This window comes from Eptesicus fuscus, chromosome 9, assembly GCF_027574615.1.
Source record: "Eptesicus fuscus isolate TK198812 chromosome 9, DD_ASM_mEF_20220401, whole genome shotgun sequence".
Classification (NCBI taxonomy): domain Eukaryota; kingdom Metazoa; phylum Chordata; class Mammalia; order Chiroptera; family Vespertilionidae; genus Eptesicus; species Eptesicus fuscus.
The window spans coordinates 82,317,383-82,339,554 of record NC_072481.1 but is presented as its reverse complement, the minus strand read 5'-3'; the positions used below and the strand labels follow the sequence as shown (position 1 = coordinate 82,339,554).

At 48.4% G+C, this 22,172-nt stretch overlaps 1 protein-coding gene across 2 annotated transcripts in view; it reads right to left on the bottom strand.

The window, feature by feature from the left end:
• The window catches only part of GFOD1 (glucose-fructose oxidoreductase domain containing 1), a 106,670-nt gene that overhangs the window by 52,084 nt on the left and 32,414 nt on the right, over positions 1–22,172 (bottom strand). The gene's annotated exons all lie outside the window — the stretch shown is intronic.

Below are 22,172 nucleotides of genomic sequence, written 5' to 3'. Positions count from 1 at the left end.
AGGCCCATGTCACCAGGTTTGATGGGAGCTGTACACTGTGGGAAGCAGGTGAGTGAGCCGAGACTGGGTCTCCAGCTCTCTCCCCTGCCCCTGGCCTCCGCTGTGCCTCCTACAACAAAGTTCTGAGCCAAGAAGGTCACATACAAGACAGGCCACGGCCCAGACTGCCTGGCCCTACAATTCAGAAGACATGAGTGCCAGGAAGCCATGGAAACAGCCAATCCCGGGTCCATCCCACCCCAGCCCTTACTGTGTCATCTGGTCACAAGGTGAAGTAGAAGCTGTACCTGGGGTGAGACACAGACCTGCCTGTCTACCAGAAAACAACCACAATCTCTCCTCTGACTTCCTGAAGCCGGCCGGCCGAGGACCCAGGTCTGACTGCCCCTTTGAAGCCTGGGAAGCTGCCTTGGGCCCCTGGGATGCTGAATGAATACCCCACTGGTGTTCTGCAGGCACGCAAGGAGGGCATGTCACAGAGCCTGGGGGGAGCGGAAGCAGAGGGCTGCATGGATGAGGTAGGTCCCAAACAAGGAGAAACTCGGGACCTAACACGCAGGATGGACACTGGACACTAAGCTAGGACAGAGGACAGAGAGCCACTGCCAGAAGCTGCAAGTGCTCCGCAGCTGTCTCCTGCTCTGGGAATGGCTGGCAGTGCCCGCTGGGGACAGAACGTGGCCCCAGTGCTCGAAGGCTGAGGTTCTAGTCTCAGCTTCCTCTCCTCTTACATGTGTCTTAGGACAGATTATTTAATACCGCCAGGCCTCCGTTTTTCCTCTGCAGAGCAGGAATATAACAGTATTTACCTTATGTGGTTGCTGTGATGAGCAAACTATGGGAAAGCATTTTTGAAAACCACAAGGAGGTTGGAAATGACCCCGATGTCATGTGTTGTGGGAGGCCACGGAACAAACTTGAGGTAACGGGCTCACTGCACACTGAATTTTTCCAGTTTGAGTGAATCATTTTGAAATTACATCTCAAGGTCATGCAGTCTGCCCAGAACCCAGGGCCATGTGTCTTCTGTACACCTCAAGCCTCTGAATAGAAAAATGCTTCTATGAGGGCTTGACTTTCAGAAAATCCAGCAACTACAAAAACCCAAAATGACCAACAGAAGGCTCAAGGGAGATAAAAGACATGAGTGAGCTGTGAACCATTAGAAACTCGATTCTACAAAGTACTGCTTGTAGCAAACTTCTCCGGTGTCTTTGGGACATTCCATTTCCATAGGTCTGAGATACCCACATTTCACAAATGGCGCCATTATATGAGGTAACAGGAAGGTCCAGGCCACCACCTGCTAGGCCTGGAGCTCCCTTGGAGTGTACACATGTCAGATGCCTGGGGCCCTGATGGACACCTCTCCATCATGAGCAGGTCCCGGGGCCCCAAACTGACCCTTGTGACATTGTGGCCCCCAAATGGGAAGGGACCACTAAACTTTAAGGTCAACAATGCCAAAGAGTAAAATGGCCAGTCCCTGACCGTTCCCTTTGAATGACTCCCAGCCGGCAGCCCACAGAGCCGGACGGCACACCCAGCTCCAGCGCCACAACATGCAAAGGCACACAGCCTGGGGGTCCTGGGCACCACAGACCGAGAAGCCCAGGAGGAAGCAGGCCGCCTCTCCCCTCAACCACGTCTTCCTGGTGTTAGAGAAGGAAAGGAGACTCAGCCCGCTTCCGGCGTCTGTAGAAGGCGGTCCTTTCTGCTCTTGGCCCTGCAGCCCAAGTGAACCTTCCCTTGCTCCGGCCCTGGCACCTCTTCTGACAAAATGCGAGCCTTACGCAGCCCAGGGTGGCACTAGTCACCGAGTGGTGGGAAAAGTGGGGGCTAGGGAGGAAGTGGGGAGGGTGTGTGAGCAGAGAGGGGAGGAGGTGCCACCGAAGCCTGCGGCCAGCAGTGGAAACGCAAACCTGACGTTTTCATTTTCCTGTCGCCTCCTGATCTCAGGCTGCCAGGTGACTGCGCCAGCATTTCGTTTCCACTCCCTTTTACGCCCAGCACTTTAAAGACGCCTCACAAAAACCAAAGGCTGGAGGTTTTATATCACGAAGCGGGCAGAGCGCAGGCCCGCGGGGGCAGGGGCAGGGCCCGCTGCTGAGGACCTGCCCCTCTGCAGGGCGCTTTCCTCTCTCAACACCTGGGCCCAGCACAGGAGCTGAGCACTTTCTGATTATTCTGTTTTTCTAATAACAAGGTCTCCTACCTGTCCCCTATGTACAGCTTCCTGCCTGCTTTTTCTCTGGCCTGGCTAAAAAGCACCACGGTGGACAAGAAGGTTCTTGACACCCAAGAAGTGGGCCTAAATCTCTTGATTAGTACCAAAGTCCCTAAACACGTGAAGCTAGCTTGCTAGAAACCCAGACAAGCCCCCTAAGAAAGTGAGCCCAGGCTGCAGCCACAAAGATGCTCTCCCAAGAGAAATCAAGGTGGGTGGGGATCCGTCAATTCCATGAAAGAGAGAAAACTAAGGATATCAACCTGCTGAACCAGAGGCCCTGGCTGGCCACAGCACACCTCCCAGTCAGGGGCCTGGTTCTTGCCGGGAAGCGACACAAGGGGTCACAGGGAGGAGCTGGCACCTGCGTGGCAGGCACTGGCACGGCCAAGGGGCTGTGTGGCCCCAGCATGAACGGGTGGCTGCACTCAGGAGTTGGTGCCTTTGCACACCGTTAACCAGATAATCTGCCCACCGGTTGCTGTCTCAGAACTGCCCACTGTCTGTTAATGCAAAGGAAGAGGACGTCTGAGAGTGTGAGCAGAAGGCCTGAGTTCCCCCCTGGCCGGGAACTAGGAGTCACTCAGGTGCTGCTGCTACAGAAATCTTAGCCAGAAACTTGGGTGCTGCCCCGGCCTCTGGGCATGGCTCAGACACTGCGGTTCTTGGAAACTGCTCTTGGCCCAGGGCTTTCTGGAAGACTCAGACCAGGGCACAAGAGTGTGCTACGAAATTGATTGAGTGGATTGGTGAGGAACGTCTTTCTTAAAAGAATAGAACAGAAAATAGAATATATCACATGTAATAAGGGCAGTATTATCTTGTAAAGTATTTATCTGTTTTATATATTCATATATTTATATATTATGAACATATGTCATAGATAATTATACAAACATTAGTCTACACATATGCATATATATACACACGCGCACACACATATATCTATCTCAGTGTGGCAAATTCTGTTTTTCAAACTTTTTTATGTTTTTTTTAAAAATTGATTTTAGAGAGGAAGGGGTGGGGGGAAAGATAGAAACATCAATGATGAGAGAGAATCACCGATCCGCCACCCCCCTCCTTCCCCGCATGGTCCCCCACCGGAAACGAGCCCGCAACCGATGGGTTCAGAGAGCTTCCAGGTGGGCAAACACATCTGTACTGGGTGTACGACACAGCCCAACTCCATGAAAACAACAGCTCCTGCACTTGGCTGCTCACCTGTACCCTTTACCAAACCCTTCAGTAAACCTAAGTAAGCATCCCTGAGTATTTCTAGCCTCACATATTCTTCCAGAGCCTTGCCACTTCCTGATGAAGAGGTGGAATCTATGGCCCTCCCCTTGAATTTGGATGGGTCTTTGTAACTGATGCAATAATTTTAAAAAATGCCGAGGAAATGGTGCTATGTGACTCCCAAGGGTCAGTCCTTTCTATTACCCAGTCATTGTGCTAAAGCCTTATATGTGCTTTACCTTGTTTAATATTCAAAACCCCTTTATACTTAAGGGACCTGAAGCAAAGAGCAAGAGGTTAAGACATTTACGTAAGGTCAAACAGCTAATAAGTGCTGGGAGTGGGACTGATCAGGGTGGTTGGGTTTTGCATTGCTCATTTTGAATCACCATGCAATATCCCATGAAGAAAGTTGAATTGGAGAAGGGAAACTGAAATTTGTGGTGCCCAAGAGTGGTGATGCTGGTGACAATGGTGGCAGGTCCTGCTTTATCAGTCTGTGCTGGGTGCTATGGGGTCATGGTTTCTAATCTTCACCAGTCTAGCCAAGGAAGGATTATTATTTTTGCCTATTTTGCAAATGAGGATACTGAGGCTCAGAAATACTTAGCCAGAGTCATGAGTGAACTCCACACCTCTTAGTCTTTGCTCTCTGCCTCTCATATCCTCTCACCATCCAAAGACTGCATGGTCAACCCCACCTCGCTAGCTACACTTTCACATTACTTGTTCAGACTTTCATTTTCTCTGTGCTCTTTCTTTAAAGTCATGCATCCTAACCGCTCTGTCCTGCCTTCATCTAGGCTGCAGTGAGATTATACACATAGATTTCTTCCCCCCACCCCCTTATTGATACAGAGATTCTAAAACCCTTGTAATCTCCTGGGTGATAGGAGTGTCCTTTGCTCTGACAAGGTGGCTCTGGATAGCTACTGGATGAGGGCTGGTCAGCAGAAGGAGAAAACCATAATGAGAAGCTAGAATTTTCAGCCCTGCCCCCCATTTTCTTGAAGAAGGGGAAGTTAATTATCAACCAATCCCAAAAGATGGGTTCAGAGAGTGTCCAGGTGGGCAAACACATCTGTACTGAATACACAACACAGCCCAATTCCATGGAGACAACAGCTCCTGCACTTGGCTGCTCACCTGTACCTTTTATCAAATCCTTTAGTAAACCAGTAAACCTAAGTAAGCATCCCTGAGCTCTGAGCCTCTCTAGCAAATTAACTGAACCCAAGAAGGGAGTCATTGGAACCTCCAATCTATAGCCCGTTGGTCAGAAGCATAGGTGTGTGGCTGGTGAATGGCACCTGAAGTATGTGGGGGGCGGGGGGAGATCTTGTGGGACTAAACCCTTAACCTATGAGATCTGATGTTATCCCTGGGAAGATCGCGTCAGAGCTGAGTTAACTGTAGGACACCCAATTCTGTTGCACAGAATTGCTTGGTGTGAAAGAAAAACACCTCCACACGTTTGGTGATCAGAAGGGTCAGAAGTAGTGTTCGGTATGAGCAGTAAAAAAGACTCACAGGGAGGAAACACACAGAAAGGAAGGACTGGGCTTTCCCCCACATAGGAAGGAAAATTTAGGAAAGGCAAAGTAAAAAAAAACAGTTTCCCCATCCAGTCCTTTGGCCTTGTCTCATCCAGTCAGGCTCCTATAACAAGATACCACAGACTGAGTGGCTTCACCAACAAACAGTTCTCACTGTTCTGCAGGCTGCAAGTCTGAGATCGGTGTGGTCACGTTCTCGGTGAGGTCCCTCTTCCGGTTTGCAGACAGCCACCTCCTCCCTGTACCCTCACATGGGGAGAGAGAGCATCTCTCTGGTGCCACCTCTTAGAATGGCACTAATCCCATCATGGGGAACTCCCTCTCCTCACCTCACATAAACCAAATCACCTCCCACAGTTCTCACCTCCAAATACCCTCACAAAGCGGGTAAGGGCTTCAACATAAGAATTTGAGGGAGACACAACATTCAGTCCAGAGCACCTTCCTCTTATCAGGACCCCCTCCTACCTGGTTTTCCTTGGAGTCCCATGCCTGTCAAAGGCCTGTGCACGATGGCGCTTCACCACTGTGGCTGCTCTGGGAGTGGGCAGCACAGAGGATTTTGCAGCCTCTGCCTCCGGAGTACCTCTCTGTCCCACCCCCTGACCGTATACCCTACCTAACCCGGGTCAACCCCGTGAGAGAAGGCAAAAGGCTTCAATGAACAAAGTAGCAATCTGCCCACAAACCGACTTCCTCTCAGGCTCTTTGGTCATAAAACATCCTGTAGCATGTCAACGGTCATATGTCCAGATTAATTAGAAACACTCATCATTGACACATCCAGCCCTAGTCTATGCCATCAACACGTGGCTAAGCCATGGTCCACTGTGCAGGATGCTTCCGTGCCGTGGGGCTGGCTGACCCGGCCTCCGCTCACTAGATGCTGGTAGCACCTCCCCAGTTGAGGAAACTAAAAATGTCTCCAGACAGTGTCAAATGTTTCCTCGGGGGCAAACTCTCCCAGATGAGCCCACTGGCTTGACCTGCAGGAGGGCTTCCATGGCAGAAAGCCTGCCAGGGAGCTTTCACGGGCGGCGTGCTCCCTTTCTCTCCACCTCCACTTCACTCCACATCACGTTCTCTCTCTCTTCAGTGTGTCTCTACCACCGTGACCCGGGCCTCTATGGCTTCCTCCCCGTTCTCTCATGCGGGTCAGCAGAGAACAGACCCTCCACTAAAGCTCTAAGGTTCTTCCAGTCCACACAGCATCACCTGCTCGGGTTCCGAAAGGTGCTTGTCTGCGGACCATTCACTCAACAAACGTCTCCTGAGCCTTCTTGTACAGCTGCGCCAGCCCTTGAACACCACGAGGAGCCAGCACAGACCTGAACGGCACGTGTCCTAGGAGATCATGGACGTCACAGGCAGACGCTGTCACTACAAGGTGCGGGGCAAGTGAAAGGCACTGTGGACACTTGGGGGTCAAGTGCCAGACTCTGAGCTTGGGGGAGTTGAGGAAGGAATAAATGTCCCCCAGAGAGGTGATGTTCAACTACTTCTTAAAAGGCCAATAGGAATCAGCAAGACAGTCGGAGCAGGGAGGGCATTCCTTGAAGACGCCATGGAGGGGAGCCCACGTTCTCAGAAAAGCAGGCTGGAGGCCACTGTGCAGCGAAGGAAGCAGCAGGAACAAACAGCAAGGCAAGTGTCATTGGAAAGCCAGAGGCCTAGAGAATTCACCACATGCTCAGCTGGCATCTGACTCACTTCAACAGCCCACTCGTAGCAGCAAAAGGTCACTACACCAACTCATACATCCTGAGGGGCACATGTCTCCCACCAAGCACCCCCCTTTCTATAGCTTTCTCATTTGGGCCCCTCCAAGCACATGCTGTGCTGCACTCATGACCAACCAACCCCCTGCCCTTCATGTAAGGGGTTGGGAGCCTGTAGCTAGGCTACAGCTGCTATCTCTAGTTACCCACCTGGGAGGAGAGTTCTCCTAAAGAAAAAACAAGCACCTAACGCAAACATGGAGGGACAGAGAGCCCATGAGAAGGTTGTGGTAGGGGTGCTCAAATCTTCTGCTTGCATCATGATAAACCTACCATGTGAAGGCTTTACGCATGCTGTTCCCTCTGCCTGGAATGCAGTTTGCTCCCCATTCCTACCTCTGCCCTCACTGCTTCTCCAAGTTAATTTCCTCCTCATCCTCTCCTTTCAAACAAGACTTCTTTTACTGATGACCTGCTTCAGACCCCTGGTAGATGCTCTTGCTTTTCCTTCAGCTCCTTAGTATAATTGTAATTAAATAAGCAATGGTGTGTTTTCCTCCACCAGACTGTTATCTCCAAAGAAACAAACCTACAGCAGTCTTGGGCACTCATCTCCAGGTGGTATCACTCCCAGTACAACCAAGCAGGTTATTACGCTGCTGTGATGCTTCTGTGCTGGTTGGTAAACAGCTACTGTGCCTAACCCACTGCATGCCTTCCCCAGGACCTAGACTCAGTCCAAACTCTGCAGTGACTTTTCATAAATGGGTTTCATTATACTTCCTGCGGACACAGTGCAGGCCCTACGTAATGGGCTAACCTGAGGTTTTGAACTGTTGTCTTTTATTTATGGCTTAATAGACTTGGAAAAGTTGTGTGTTTTTTCTACAACAAACTTTCTTTTTTAAAACCTAATATTATAAATATAGGAATGGGAGAGGGAGGGGAGCAATGGTCAGAGGGGTTTTAGCATGCATTCATGTTTACTGGTGCATGTGTCATTAGAAAACTACTTAAAAAAAATTTTTTTTTGTAGCCCAGCTGGTGTGGCTCAGTGGTTGAGCATCAGCCCACAAACCAGGAAGTCACTGGTTTGATTCCTGGTCAAGGCATATGCCCGGGTTTGGGGCTTGATCCCCAGTGGGGGATGTGTAGGAGGCAACCTATTAATGTTTCTCTCTCATAGATATTTCTCTCTCTCTCTATCCATCTCCCTTCCTCTCTCTCTTTCAAATCAATAAAAATATCTTTTTTAAAAAACTTTTTTAAACATGCATAGAGTAGGTCTGGAAGAATATACACAATATAGGTAAAGTGGGTGCTCCAAGAAGCGGAGTTGGAGGATCAGGAGATGGAGAAAGAGGGAGATTAGCATTTTATAGCTTAATCTTTTGTACCTTTGAACTTTGAATCATACGCAGAAGAATATACAAATGAAACAAGTTTTTAAAACTAAAATTTTGAAAGTATATAAATAAAATTTAATTGTAAAATGCAAGCAAACTATGGACATGTTCTTTTTAAAAAGTCTAACACTAAAGTAGAATATAAAGTGAAAATAAGTTTTCCCTTCTCCAACCCCTGGCCATTCACTAAATAAAATGATTGTAAACAATTTCTTATACAACTTTCAGGAATATCTACCTTTTTAAAATAATTAACCCAAATGGGGTCATGCTATACATTCTATTTCACATCTACATTTTCCACTTAATATATCTTGGATATATTTCCATATCAGCATATGCAAATCCAAATTATAGTTTTATAAGTTGCATAAGATTACATTGTGTTATCGTGGCACAATTCGCACACCTACTCCTCTGTACATAGACACTTGTGGTGTTTCCAGGTATTCAATGTTATAACTAATGCTTCGGTAAACAGTTGTGCCACTAGAGCCCAATAAATCCCAGGTGTGGAGCTGCAGGGGTGTGATTTTCATTTCAGTTGCTATTGCTGAATTGCTGGGCCATAATCATTCTGTGGCTTTATTTTCTCCATTGGTCAATCAGGAACTATTGATGGGCTATCAGGTTACTTTTGTAAAAGGCTTGGCTAGCCTGAGAAATACAAAGCAGGATCATTTTAGGTGACATCCGGTCCAAGGCTTTGTGTTCATGCAAAGCTCCAATCCAGAACTGTGTCTGCCGTGTCCAGGAGGGTCTTCTATTTTCCTCCTAAAATCACTTTGAGAGTAAAAGGATGTTGTCACGAATAGGCTATGAGAGGCAGAAGGCCAACCCACAGGCAATGGGTCTCTGTGAAGGCAGTGATAGAAAATAAAAGAAAATTCCAGCTCCAAAGCCCGGAGCTTTGGGAAAATCCAAGAAAGCTGGGATTTCTGCTGCTTTTCTCTTTACCCTGCTCTATCATGAGTTCCCATGATAACATGCCAAGCCTCACTGCAGTTTCATCTTTGAAAACTTCCTTCCTTTATCCACGGCAAATGCAGGAGACGGGCTCAAAGAGGACCCTCTCGCCTCTAAATGTCACTTTAGAACTCGCTTAGCACCCACCCGCTAATGCAACATGGGCAACAGAACTCTGCAGTGAGGACACCGCTGTCTGTGCTGCCCAGTGCGGGAGACACGGGCCACCGGTGACCACGAGCACTGGAAATGTGGCTAGTGCCACTGAGGGGCTGAATTTCTCATTTTATTTTATTTTCGTTACTTTAAACATAAGTAGTCACATGTGGCTGGTGTCCACTGTCTTAGGCAGGGCAGCTGTAATGGCTTTAAAGTACAGATGCCCCTTTAGTCCTGATCCCTCTCAATCGCCCATTTAAAAAGACAAACGAGGGGGTTGAGGGGAAGGGGACATCTGTAATACTTTCAACACAGAGATAAATTAAAAATAATAATAATACAGAAAATAAAAAGACAAAAGACCACATCACAGATGGATGTACAGCAATGAATACTCCAGGGGCCAAAATGCTGATCGTGACCTTCGACAGGCATTGCTCCTGTCTGGCTGCATGCTGCTGCACCCCAGACACCAGACAGGAGCGCGCCACTGTGTCTGGGGCTTGGGAAGAAGGGACTCTCATTCCCCCTTCACGCAACAAACATCTGTTCCATCTGTGCTGGGCCGGGCTCTGGGGTTACAGATGCATGAGATTGGAGGGAGCACATGTGGGGAGGAGGAAGTCAGGGATCCTCCAGGGCAGCAGTGAGTTGAGCTCTGCCTCATTCCAAAACTTGACCCCGTAGATTTAGTACAGATGGCCCCAGCACTGGACACGCCCACACCCCGCCCCATCCACCGTTGTACTCTCTCTATTCAAACCTAGACTCAGGAACCGCTGCACGTAGTGGTCACATACGAAGGAGCATAAATGAGTGTTCAAATGTTGAGGAACTGAGGATGCAATTACCTTCTTTACAAGGGGAACTGCTTGCAGTCCCTCACAGACTTTTATCATATCTTGCAACCCCCCAAGACCAGTTCCCAAGCCTCAGAGAAAATTCAGTACCATCTATGCATATAAAATTACACCTTATCAAAAAGAAGGCGAAAAAATTTTAATTGTAAAACATGAATGACTTGTCTCTTAATGATAACATATTAATTATAATATATAACATTGTATATGAAATATATTATGCACATTAGATATAATATTAATATACACTACTGAGCACTTAGCATGGACAAGACATATATATTATTTTAACCTTTACCGCATACCATCCTGGGAAATGAGCGCCACTGTGACCATTTGACAAATGAAGAAACTGAGGCTCAGTGGCCAAGTACTGACGTAGGATCCTAACCCAGAGCTCCTGAGGTCTGAAGACCATGCATTCCGTGGCTTCTCATAGCCTCACCGAGGTGCTATAAACTCTATTGCACTCTGGGAATGAGCCCTCGTCACTGCAGTGTCCCACACATACCCCAGCACAGTGGCAAACATCTGGCCCCGTACTGTTGTCAGCATAACCACCGGAACTAGGCTCTGGGGTTACAGATGTGTAGGAATTGGTACTAAGGTGAAGTTGGGAGTGGTGATGTTCTGAGAGCAGAATTGCTAACCCAGATACAAGGTATTAATTTGTTATAATTAATATTTTTGGAGATGATACAGACACAGATTACTATCTCATAAGTAGACATGATTTCTCATCAGTGAATGAGAACAGAGACGCAGAGGCCAGTCTGCATTCTTGACTTCTAGAGACACCATCTCAGCAGTCACTTGGGAATGAACTGTTCCAGATGTTTTAGGTAGGAGATTAGAGATAGATTACCCAAACTTTACTCTTATTTTATTTTCCGGACACTCTATAATAGGATCGATTCAAGCAGCAATACCTAGGCAAAGGAGAGGGAGAACCTTAGAACTGAAAATTGAAAATAAAAGATCACCCGTCTCTGTGACTACAAATGGATTTGGGTGTGCCTGCATCTGAGAAAGTCAGACAACACGGCGTGGCTGCCCTGAGCAGACCTACCCAGCAGGGGCTCCGACTCTGCAGCCTCTTCAGCAACACCCACTGCAGGAGAGAGGACGCCAGTCTGTCTGTCTGTCTCAAAAAAATGCAAAACTGCCCCCCAGAGCCTTTTTTCATGGATGTGACAGATATCCCATCTGCATTTCAGGAGTTTTCTTTGCTCATGGTGAAGCTGAGTACGGATTAGCGCGCTGTTTCTGGAGCACTTGCTATGTGCTGGGCACTGGACGGAGCCCCTGGCATTTAGCACCTGGCATTTAGGAACCATATATGTTAGATAATATTTCCTCACTTCACAGATGAAGAAGCACAGCCACTGAGCTAGTCAACTTCTCCATGGTCTCACCTGACCAGTAGTTCCCAATATGGCTACCCGTTCCTGGGTCCGGGGGAGACTTTCAAAAAATACCCACCCCTGTGCTCCACTCCCAGCGACTACAGTATAACCACTTGCTCTAGGATGCAGCCTGGGCGTGCAGAGTTTGAGAGCTCCCTGGGTGATTCTAACATACAGTCAAGATCGAGAACCTCTGCACTAAGACAAGTGGGGGACAAGGGATCTGAACCAGGTCTCTCTAATTCCGAGGCTGTGATCTTAACTGCTTTACCTATAGTTTCCTCCGTGCTGAAATGAAGAACATTAGGTGCTATGAAGCCATAATTATTATAGAAAATCCAAGCCAGGCCAACCCTTCCATTCCAAGCTGGCCAGGTCTTCCCTGCAGTTCCAGGTCTTCCGAGTTAAGGGTTAACATGAGTTCCCTGTGAACCACGCCCACCTCCTGGACTGTAATCGGATCAATCTCCAGATGACTGCTCTCCAGGCCTGCCCTAGGGCAGCACTCCTCATTTCTAGAAAACCAAGAGCTCGACTTCCTTGCATTCCAGGACTGGCTTGGTCTCCTGGCAGCAATTTTGCTAACAAATACTTTCAGAAATCAAAACCAGATATGTTTCCCATTAAATCCGAGAACAGCTTTCAGTGTAAACAGTGCTTGGGTTATTACCCAAACAACCCTAGTTCATTTTAAGAAACGCAGAACCCTTTAAATACTTTAACGTAAGTGCTTATGTTGTTATCTTTCAGTGCTTCGTTCAGCTTTGCCAGAACTGCCCTGGTGTAGCCCTGTCCTGCTCTCCATGCGTTCTCTACTCTCTTCTCTCCCCTACTGCCGCCCCAGTGACAGAGGGGAGCCACTGCCAATTATCGGGGTTTTCAGATGGACAGGAATAAAAAGAATAGGGTTATGGCCTGTTACACTGATTACTTCATCTGCTAATCTAAAAGTAATCAGACCATTCCAAAGAAGTCATTCCACGATCCACATCTGCCAGGTTGGTATAATGTCATTATAAGCATTTCACCTTAAGTCCTGTCCTCCCCCCCCCACCCCCACCCCCACACACACCACCTCCTCTACAGAGGCTGGGACAGGGCTGTGCCCAGTGGCACCCTCAACAATGAGAGGGAAATGGGCTACAATCATGTCTGCGGCAAGCTCGGAGGACAGGGAGGTGAAAGGGGATGCATCTGTAGCCCAGAGCCGATACTGCCTGCTCCAGGTTCAGATGGTTGGCCCCTGTTCATGGAGAACCAGCCAAGTCCATGGTGTCACGGAAACCACTGAGTGGAGAAAAGAGGCTTATCTCACTAACTACAGTTGGCCCTTGAACAACACAGGTTTGAACTATGTAGGTCTACTTAGATGCAGATTTTTTAAATAAGTACTGTAAATGGCATTTTCTCTTCCTTATGATTTACTTACCATTTTCTTCTCTCTAGCTTATTTTATTGTAAGAATACAGTATGTAACATACAAAATATGTTATTCAACTGTTTATGTGATCTGTAAGGCTTGTGGTCAAAAGTAGGCTGTTAGTAGTTAAGTTTTTTGAGGAGTCAAAAAATTATAAGACGATTTAAAAAAAAATTATAAGACGATTTTTGACTGCCTGTGTGTGTGTGTGGTGGGGGGCGGGGGGGGGAGTTCATGCCCCAACTGTGTTGCTCAAAGGTCAACTGTCTTTCTAACTACCTGTGATCTCAGGCAAGCAACCTGAGCTGGGGCACAGCTCTAGAGGCCCACACTAGCCAGCACGGATGTCCACCTTGTCCTCCATCCGCTGACTCCCATGCTGCCCCCACAGGCAGATGGTCTCAGGCCTCCCCGGTTTCTGGTGCGGCTTTTGGTGAAAAGCTTCCCGGAAAACGACAGCTCTGAGATCCTTACCGACAACAGATCTCTTTCAAATGAAACGCAGCACATGTAAGTGACACATCCCACGGAGAAACACTTATCTGAGAGGCAAGGAGAAAACACTTGAATTTAGAGTTTTCTTCAATGTCATACTTTGTGCAGAGTTTACCTTGTAATCATCTCTCGGCTCCACTGTAAAGACCAACCTCCTCTAATTAAGTGCACCCGCAAAGGTAACCTGATTAATAAGACGAACACCAGTCCTCCTGTAACAGTAACACAGTGACGCATCCGCTTCTGCTCACAGTGATGGGGGCTAAACACACCAAAGAAACAGTTCAGTCCCAGCAGAAGGCAAAGAGGAGGAGAGGAGGAGGAGAGGGAGAAGGGAGGAGGAGGAGGGAGGAGGGAGGAGGGGGGAGGGGGGAAAGGCGTTCTGGTAAAGGCAATGGCTGGCAGCCTTCCGGGCCTGCAGATCCTCCTCAACACTTGTCTCCATAAAGGACCAGATTTCCTGATGTCTGCTGAGCACCACTTCTCATATTCACATATGAATATTCAAGAATTAATGTGCATCTCAATAGATGCTGTGGCCATCTTCTATTTGATCACAACAACCATGTGTGCACTTGTACTGGGCCCTTCATCTAAGAAGACCAAGATCCAACCCCATTTTTCCCTTTCAGAATATCCATAAAATTCCAATGATTTGGGAAAACAAGCTCTTGTTTCACATTTTCCAGAGGCAAAAGCAAACGGATCTTGTCCTCTGGCGAGGCCTAGCTTTCCGCTCAGGGCTAAGGTAGGAGAGAGGATTCCTACCGGCAAAGAAGCAGAGGCAATGACAGCTGGGTCTGGCATCACTGCTCTTCCTAACAAGCTCGCTTTCAAAAGAGAGGTAACATTTCCCCCCTATTCCTGCAGAACCAAGAGATGAACTTTATAAGAAGACAGCTTAATGCTGCCGCTTAGAGCAAGGCGCAAACATAATAAAGTGCAGGTTGAATCTTGAAGGGGCCAGTAACCTCAGGCCGCACGTCACACAGCCCACCCTGAGGGTTGCACAGTCCACATGTCCAACCCTTGGCCATCCTAAGCCTCCTGGGCTACACCCCTCAGTACAGGTCTGGTCTCTTTAATAGAGCATCATACCAAGGAGCCAGCCAAGTGTGGCAGCCTCGATTAGAAGACAAGCAAAGGGTAGTAGAAGGATGGCTGGGGAATGTCTGTTCAAGAGCAAAGGGGAAAGTGATGCTGGCAGGGACCAAAACAGACTAGCAGAGGTGGAGGGGACCACAAAGCCATCACACTGGAGTTCAGACCTACCACTCTGTCCACTTTGCTAACAAGCACAGCCCCATTCCTAGCATCATAACGAGACCATGAACTGAAAGTTAACAAAGCTACAACCCTTGGGTCTGTCACACAACAGGGAACAAGCTTTTGAAATACCCATATCATTAAATGAAATTTACTTCAAACCACCTTTAAAACCACCAAACACAGGTCTATTCCCCTGCAGTCCCAAAAATCAAATCCTAAGAACCAGCACTCCTGGGCTGCCCCAGGAGAACGAAGCCAAAACATCAAAGCAGAGACCTGTATGTGTTATAACTCAGCGGCCACGGTGGGGTGGTTACTTGTATCACCTGTTTGCCTTGATTGCCAAGCTGGAGGCTACAGCATGGGGAGGACCATCCTTCTGAAAATCCATTCAGCCCAGAAAGAGCCTGCGTGTGCAGCCCCAGGAGAGGAGGGTGAAGCCAGGAGATTCTGGTGACGTCCTGAGAGTCGGTCCAGGCCTGTGGCCACCTGCTCATCCCAGGGACAGTCTCAAGTAGTGTCAGAAGACACACGCCCCAAGACTGGCAGCCAATCACACGTGCAGGTGGCACCTACTCCCCAAACACATCTATGTAGGTGGCAGCCAGTTACAGCAGAGGAGGCCCTGCAAGGAAATGGGGGTCCTAAGAAGGAGGGTGAGGCCAACAGGACCCCACTAGCCCATCCTGCTGAGGGTGGCAAGTGCTTTTAGAGGCCAGAAGCACACATTTGAGCCTTTTCTCCTTTTACCGCTCGCCAGCAGCCTGTCTGCTATCCTCACCAGACCCTCTGCTGCCCACCTCCTAGGGGCCCAACGCAGAAGTGGCTTTCCAAATTCTAGGCCTACCTGCTCTAGGTGTCAAAGTCTTTTGGCAAAAATTTGCTAATCTGAAAGGGAGTGTTGAAGGGATATTTGGGGAGCCTGTGTGCCCTCCTAGATATTAAAGTGAACAAAAATCAGAGGTTCAGTTGGAGGTATAGCAGTCAGCTCGGGCTGCCATAACAAGGTACCACAGACAAGGCGGCTCAAATAACAGAAATGTCCTGTCTCAGATCTGGAGGCTGGAAGTCCACGGTCAAGGTGTCAGCAAAGTTGGTTCCTCTGAGGGTTCTGAGGAAGTACCTGTTCCAGGCCCCTCTCTTTGGTGGTTTGCAGGCAATCTTCGGTGTTTCTTAGCTTGAAGATGAGTCACCCCGATCTCTGCCTTTATATTCACACGACGTTCTCCCTGCCCACGTGTCCATCTCCACATTTCCCCTTTTAAAAGGATGCCAGTCATACTGGACTAGGTTCCACCCAATGACCTCATTTTAACCTCATTTTCCAAATAAGGTCACATTCTGAGCTATTGGGGGTTAGGACTCTAACATATCTTTTTTTGTAAAGAGACACAATTCAACAGAATGGATCTTAGAGATTTAAAAAATGCTCTGCACAAGGAGAATCCTTCCACAGGTATATACTTATCCCCAAACTCATCAAATTGTACACATTAAAGATGTATAGCTTTTTACATGTCAAGCATCCCTCAATTAAGTGGTTTTTAAAAAATAAAATATGCATAAAGTAAAAAGAGAGAGAGAGAGAGAATATCCTTTGGTCCAATAAGTTTGAGAAATGTTCCCCCTCTAGCCTAGAGATTCATTATTACAACACCAACTCACGAAGCACCTCCTCTCTGTCAGGCACTGAGCTCAGCTCTGAGACTCCAACACGAAATAAAACCTGGCTGCTGCTGAGGAACTAGGGTTTTTGAGTGGTGGGGGGAGAAGGGTACAACACTGTAAATGTCATTGTAGTATGGTAGTGCTATGGCAGAGGTGTGCACAGATCCCTGGGAGCCCAGAAGACAGAAACTTGCCTTAGCCTTGGAGAAGGGGAAGGTATAAGGCTTTCTGGAGGGGAAAACTAGCTGGGTTTTAAAGAGTGCATAGGAGGTTGCCAGTCAAGGTCACAGGGACAGACATTCTAATCAAGAAAGTAAAGAGAACTGGGTAAGAGACAGCACACATTTAAAGCAGCAGCACAAGCTGAGTACTCCTAGGTGACCGAGGACACGGCAAGCGGGGTAGGAGGTGAAAGATGAAGAGGCACAGAGGACTAAGGAGGGCGTCAGTTTATCCTGGGTGTGAGGGGAAGCCACTGGAGGCATTGATGCATGGAGGTGACAGAATGAGAAGCACACCTGGATAGACTGGGGTGGGTAGGCACGAAGAGAGGCAGGGAGGCCCTCAGTGAGCTGTTTGTTACATTGATTCAGTTCAGAAATTATGGTGAGGCTGGAGTTGGAAAATCATAACTTTGCAGCCATCAGAATAAAGACTGGATGAGGTACGCACCATCAATGGTGCGAACCTAGGGAGAAATTTTGAAGGTGAGCCAGAGTCTCCCCACAGATTGCTTATTAGTTGCAACTAAAATAAGAGTAATACCCGAAGGATAAATGGGGCACTCCCTGACTGGTGCCCAAAACTGGTGATCAAAATGAACAACACCAGAAGGACAGAGGGTGGGTAAAGGGGGTCAAAAGGTACAAACTTCGAGTTATAAAACAAAAAAAGTCATGTTGATGTAATGTACAGCACAGCAACAGTTCATATGATATTGCATATCTGGACATTGCTAAGAGAGTACATAGATCTAAAAGTCATCATCACAAGAAAAACATGTTCTGTAACTATGTATGGGGACAGATATTAACTAGACTTATTATAAATGATCACTTACAGGTAATCATTTTGCAACATACACAAATATAAAATCATTACATTCAACACCTGAGACTAATATAATGTTAGATATCAATTAAACCCCAATTTAAAAAATTAACACCACCAATTCTGGTGTACCTCCAGATGTGATTCCACTGATAATGTATAACCTGAATTTTACCAGGAAGAAATGCAGACAAACCCAAAATGAGGGACATTCTATTTCTAAAAAGAAGAAAGAAACTATATTCATCTAAAATGTCATATCATGAAAAACGAAGGGAGGTTGGGCAATGTTCCAGACGTTGGCATTGATACTGACTAAAGATACATGACAACCCAACGTAATGCCTGGCCCTGGACTGGATCCTGCTTAGAGGGGAAATGTTATAAAGGGTATTATTAGGTCAACTGACAAAATTGGAATAGGGGAGGTAGACTGGAGAAAATCATTGTATCGATGGTTAGATTCACTGAAGTTGGTAACTGTACTGTGGCTTCATAAGAGAACATCCCAGTTCTTAGGAAATAACATACTGAGGTATTTAGGAGTTAAGGGCCATGAGGTAGGCAACTTATTCTCAAATAGTTAAAAAGGTTAGAGGTGTGTGTGTGTGTGTGTGTGTGTGTGTGTGTGTGTGTGTGTGTGTGTACAGAGTGAGCGTGCACAAAAGGAATACAATATTAACAAGAGGGGAAATTTGGGTGAAGAGTAGATGGTGTTCTTTGCACTATTCTTATTCTTGCAACTTATGTGTAACCTGGAAATTAATTCCGAATAAAAAGTTTGCAGGGAGGATACTGAGGGCCCGAACTGAGGCAGCATTGGCGGCAATGGGGAATGAAGGGGGTAAAGTCTGGGAGACCGGTCAAATTTGAGGGGATGAGGGAGGGGGGCATCTGGAATAACTTCCAAGTCTCTGGAGTGTGTGTGGTGTGGGATGGGGCTCCTGGTGCCCTGAACAGAGGCAGGGAAGAAAGAAAGAGAGCAAGCTGACCTCTGAGGAAAAGGAGTTGATTCTGAATAAAAGCTGGCTTCGATGATCCCTTCAGAAAACCTCTTCCTTACTAATGCCTCCAGTCGGCCACCCCTGACTCTGGCTACAATCCACCCTACACAGGGATGCTCATGTATGCAGGTATTTTCTTACATTTTTGCTTTGCAAGTGCCCATCGGTCTTTTCTCCCAGGTGATGGCAGGGGCCGCAGTGTTGCCCCTCACCCAGCACAGAGCACAGCACAGAGCGTTCTCTGCACAAAGGAAGTGCTCACCCAAGGCAGATGCCAACGGTTTCCTTCTTACCATTTTAGCTCCAAGGAAAGGATGCAGTCTTACTGGTCTCCTACCAAATACGGATCTTGTGAACGATTTTGAAAAGAAAATGAAAACTTCCAAATGCTGTAGCAACACTCAGACCTCTTCTCAAATGCCAACGGGCGGAATATCTGCCCACTCCTTGCACATTACCGGCAGTGGCTTCCTGCGTGACTCAGTGCCTTGTCTCACTCTTCCAAGGATAGAGGCAACTGTGCTTAAGCCACATAGAGATAAAGCCCCTGCTGCCAGGGAACGCACAGGCTCTCGGAACAGCCTCAGAGGGCCACGCTTCTCGTGCTTGTCGCAGTCCGGCGGGTGCAGGAGTGGAGCAGCGCCAGAGATGCTCTGTACGGAAGGCTGCTGACTTCCCATCTCGCTCCAGAGGCAGGGCCCAAGGCTCTCTAAAGCAGGGTCTCACTTTAAATGCTGGAACACGACACATGATAGAGTGATCCTTCTGTCCTTGGAGAGCCAAACACTCAGCCACTGAGGCAACCCAGGCCAATTGCAAACGAAAGGAGAGCTGCTTAGAGAAAGAAGTGCTGTGACTTGGGTTCTCCTGGTCCTTAAAGATATGACAGCCAAACACAAGAGCTCACGCTCTCCTCTCCTTACTCAGAGACTCAGTTCTTACCAGTAAGGGTGCAAGTCTCTACCTTCCCAGTGAGAACTCTGTTCTAAACAGAAAGCTTCCCTGACGCATTCGGAAGAAGGTATGTGTTTCTATCCCAAGTTCACAGACCACCAGGCCAAGGTTAAGACCTCGATTTCCTCTCCAATGACCTTTCCCCCAGTGATTTCTCCTAACTTATGTAAGACTAACTGGCTCTCCCAGCACGCTTCTGGAGAATCTAGAACCTCATTTATGAAGAAGCCCGAAGCTGCTTCCAGAGAGGCCCTGGTGAGCAGGCATGCCAGCAGCTTCGGAACATCCCCACCGCGTTCTGGCGCATCACACTGATGCGGAGGTCCTTGCTGAGTTTTACACGTGGACCAAAAACGATCTGGCCTCTCAATGGACAGTGCAACGTCTGTATTTCACGGGGCCGGTGGGGACGTTAGTGCTCAGGACACAACGTTCACAAATTTTAACGAGGCTGCAGCTCCCCCTAGGACAGGCAGAGGAACCGAGCCTGCGCCATGGATTAGCCGGGGACTTGGGCAGGGGTGTGAGGCTTGTCTTCACTTGCTCTCAGTCACTCTAAAGTCCGTGAGTGTGCCCTACCTGGTTTGGCTCAGTGGATAGAGCGTCGGCCTGCGGACTGAAAGGTCCCAGGTTCGATCCCGGTCAAGGGCATGTACCTTGGTTGCGGGCACATCCCCAGTAGGGGGTGTGCAAGAGGCAGCTGATCCATGTTTCTCTCTCATTGTTGTTTCTAGCTCTCTATCCCTCTCCCTTCCTCTCTGTAAAATATAAATAAATAAATAAATAAATAAATAAATAAATAAATAAATATCCATGAGTGTGGGGGTGCCAGAGACTACTCCAGGCCTGCTAGGAGGTGAACTACTAGAAGGACTCACAGGACTCAGTATACAGTCATACCCACGGTTACCACCCATTACAGTAAAAGAACACAAAGCAAAACCAGCAGGAGAAAGGCTCATGGGACAAAGTCTAGGGGAACCGGTTTCCAAGACTCGTCTGCCAGGGGAGTCACACAGGACACACTTTACTCTTCTAGCATCAAGAGGTGATGCCAGGTGTGAGTGGTCCACAGGGAAGTCCATTAGAGACTTCGTGTCCGGGGTTTTATTAGAGGCTGGTCCCATAGGCACCCTCCGCCTGGCCTGTACCAGAATCCCAGACTCCCAGAAGGAAGGCAGGTGTTCAGTAAACCATACTGTTTGCACAAACAGTTTGGGCACAGCGAGCCGTGCTGGTCACGTAGGGAAGTTTTACATCGGAATAGGGAACGTCTGGTGCCTTGACGTTCGTGAGGCTCTCACCTAGAGGCTGGCCCAACATGCCTTCCCGTTTCTCAGCCACGACGCTCATTCTCTGTCCACCCGTGGCAACTGCTGCCAAAATTCTTAGTGGACAGCACGGAATTGCTCAGAACCAGGAGGGCCCTGGAAGAACATCTGGTCCATTCCCCTGAGGACACAGCTGAAGAAAGAGAGCCACCGGGAGGTTAAGTGACTTGCCCAGAGTAAGTCTGGATCTGAAAGCCTCTTTTCCTCTACCACACTCCCCTGGCCTCTGACACTGACCAGGCCCTGAGAGAAGGGGAACAGACCAGCAACATGGACGCCTGAGCAGCCTGGCTGTGTGACCATCCGGTCATGACAGACGAGAGGTCAGGGAGCACGCAGGGTTAAGCCCGGTCTATCCAAATAAATAGTCACTCTGCAGGCATGCTGAGACCTCACAGCAAAGCCCTCCTGGTAGTTGCCAAGCAGGTGGGTGGGGGGGGTGGCTCCAGGGGGTCTGAAAGTTGAAGCCAATAGCTTGAGGAACAAGGACAGTCAAAGGCCACTCAGCTTGTCATGGCCCCAAGTAAACAGGCTGCACTGTCATCTCAGGGCAGCAGGAAGTCCAATCAGCAAAGGGAACAGAAGGCATCGACTGAAGCAGTAAGAACCAAGGTCAGGGGAACGTTCAAGATGTATACTAGGTTAAGGTCAGAAAAACTGAGCATCCTGGATCAAATCTAGCCCCGGAAGGAGGGCACATACATGGCATGCTCGCTTTAACCGGCTCCCCCTCCTGCCCACCCCCCAATTCTTTGTCCTCACACACAGAAGGGAAGTAGACCTGTGGGATGTGGATTGGACTGAAGACTCCAGCTCAGTCTGGCTACTACCTTTAGGAGGTTAAAGCCAGGTTTGATGGTAGTCGCCGTCATCTAGAGTGTGGACTGGGGAGCAGGAGAAGTCAGGGGTCAAAGCCCAGATGGTAGGCAAAGGGAGAGCACTCCCTGGTTCCGAGCCTTCCCTAGGCCAGGCCACAGCTCTGTCAGGGGCTCCAGGAGACCCCGTACTCTAGTCATACCCGCCTGCCCCACCCATCTCCTTACCCCTCCTCCTGGAGCCGGGTTCTGTGACCTACAAGCAAAACAGGCTTACTGGTCACCAGCAGCAGTGGCTGACCCGGCCTGCAGAGACAGCCTCCGCATCTTTATGACAAGAAAGCCTGTGGGGATGTTCCAGATCAGAGGAGGCTAAAGGGACAAGGGCCAGGGGTGGCAGGGCCCAACAGGCAAGGTGTCTGCCCTCAGCACGTCACCAGTCTGACCCGGGGAATCATGCAATGACGCAGCTGGGTCTTTGGAGCCTTGAGACCTGAGCAGGTGGTTTCACTCTTCGGGACCTCAGTGCGCCTCATCTGTAAAATACCTAATGATGCAGGCCCATCATCTCTTTCCAAAATCTCTGGGCCAGATTCAGGTTAGAGTTTCCCAGGTTTTAGAAAGGTATCATG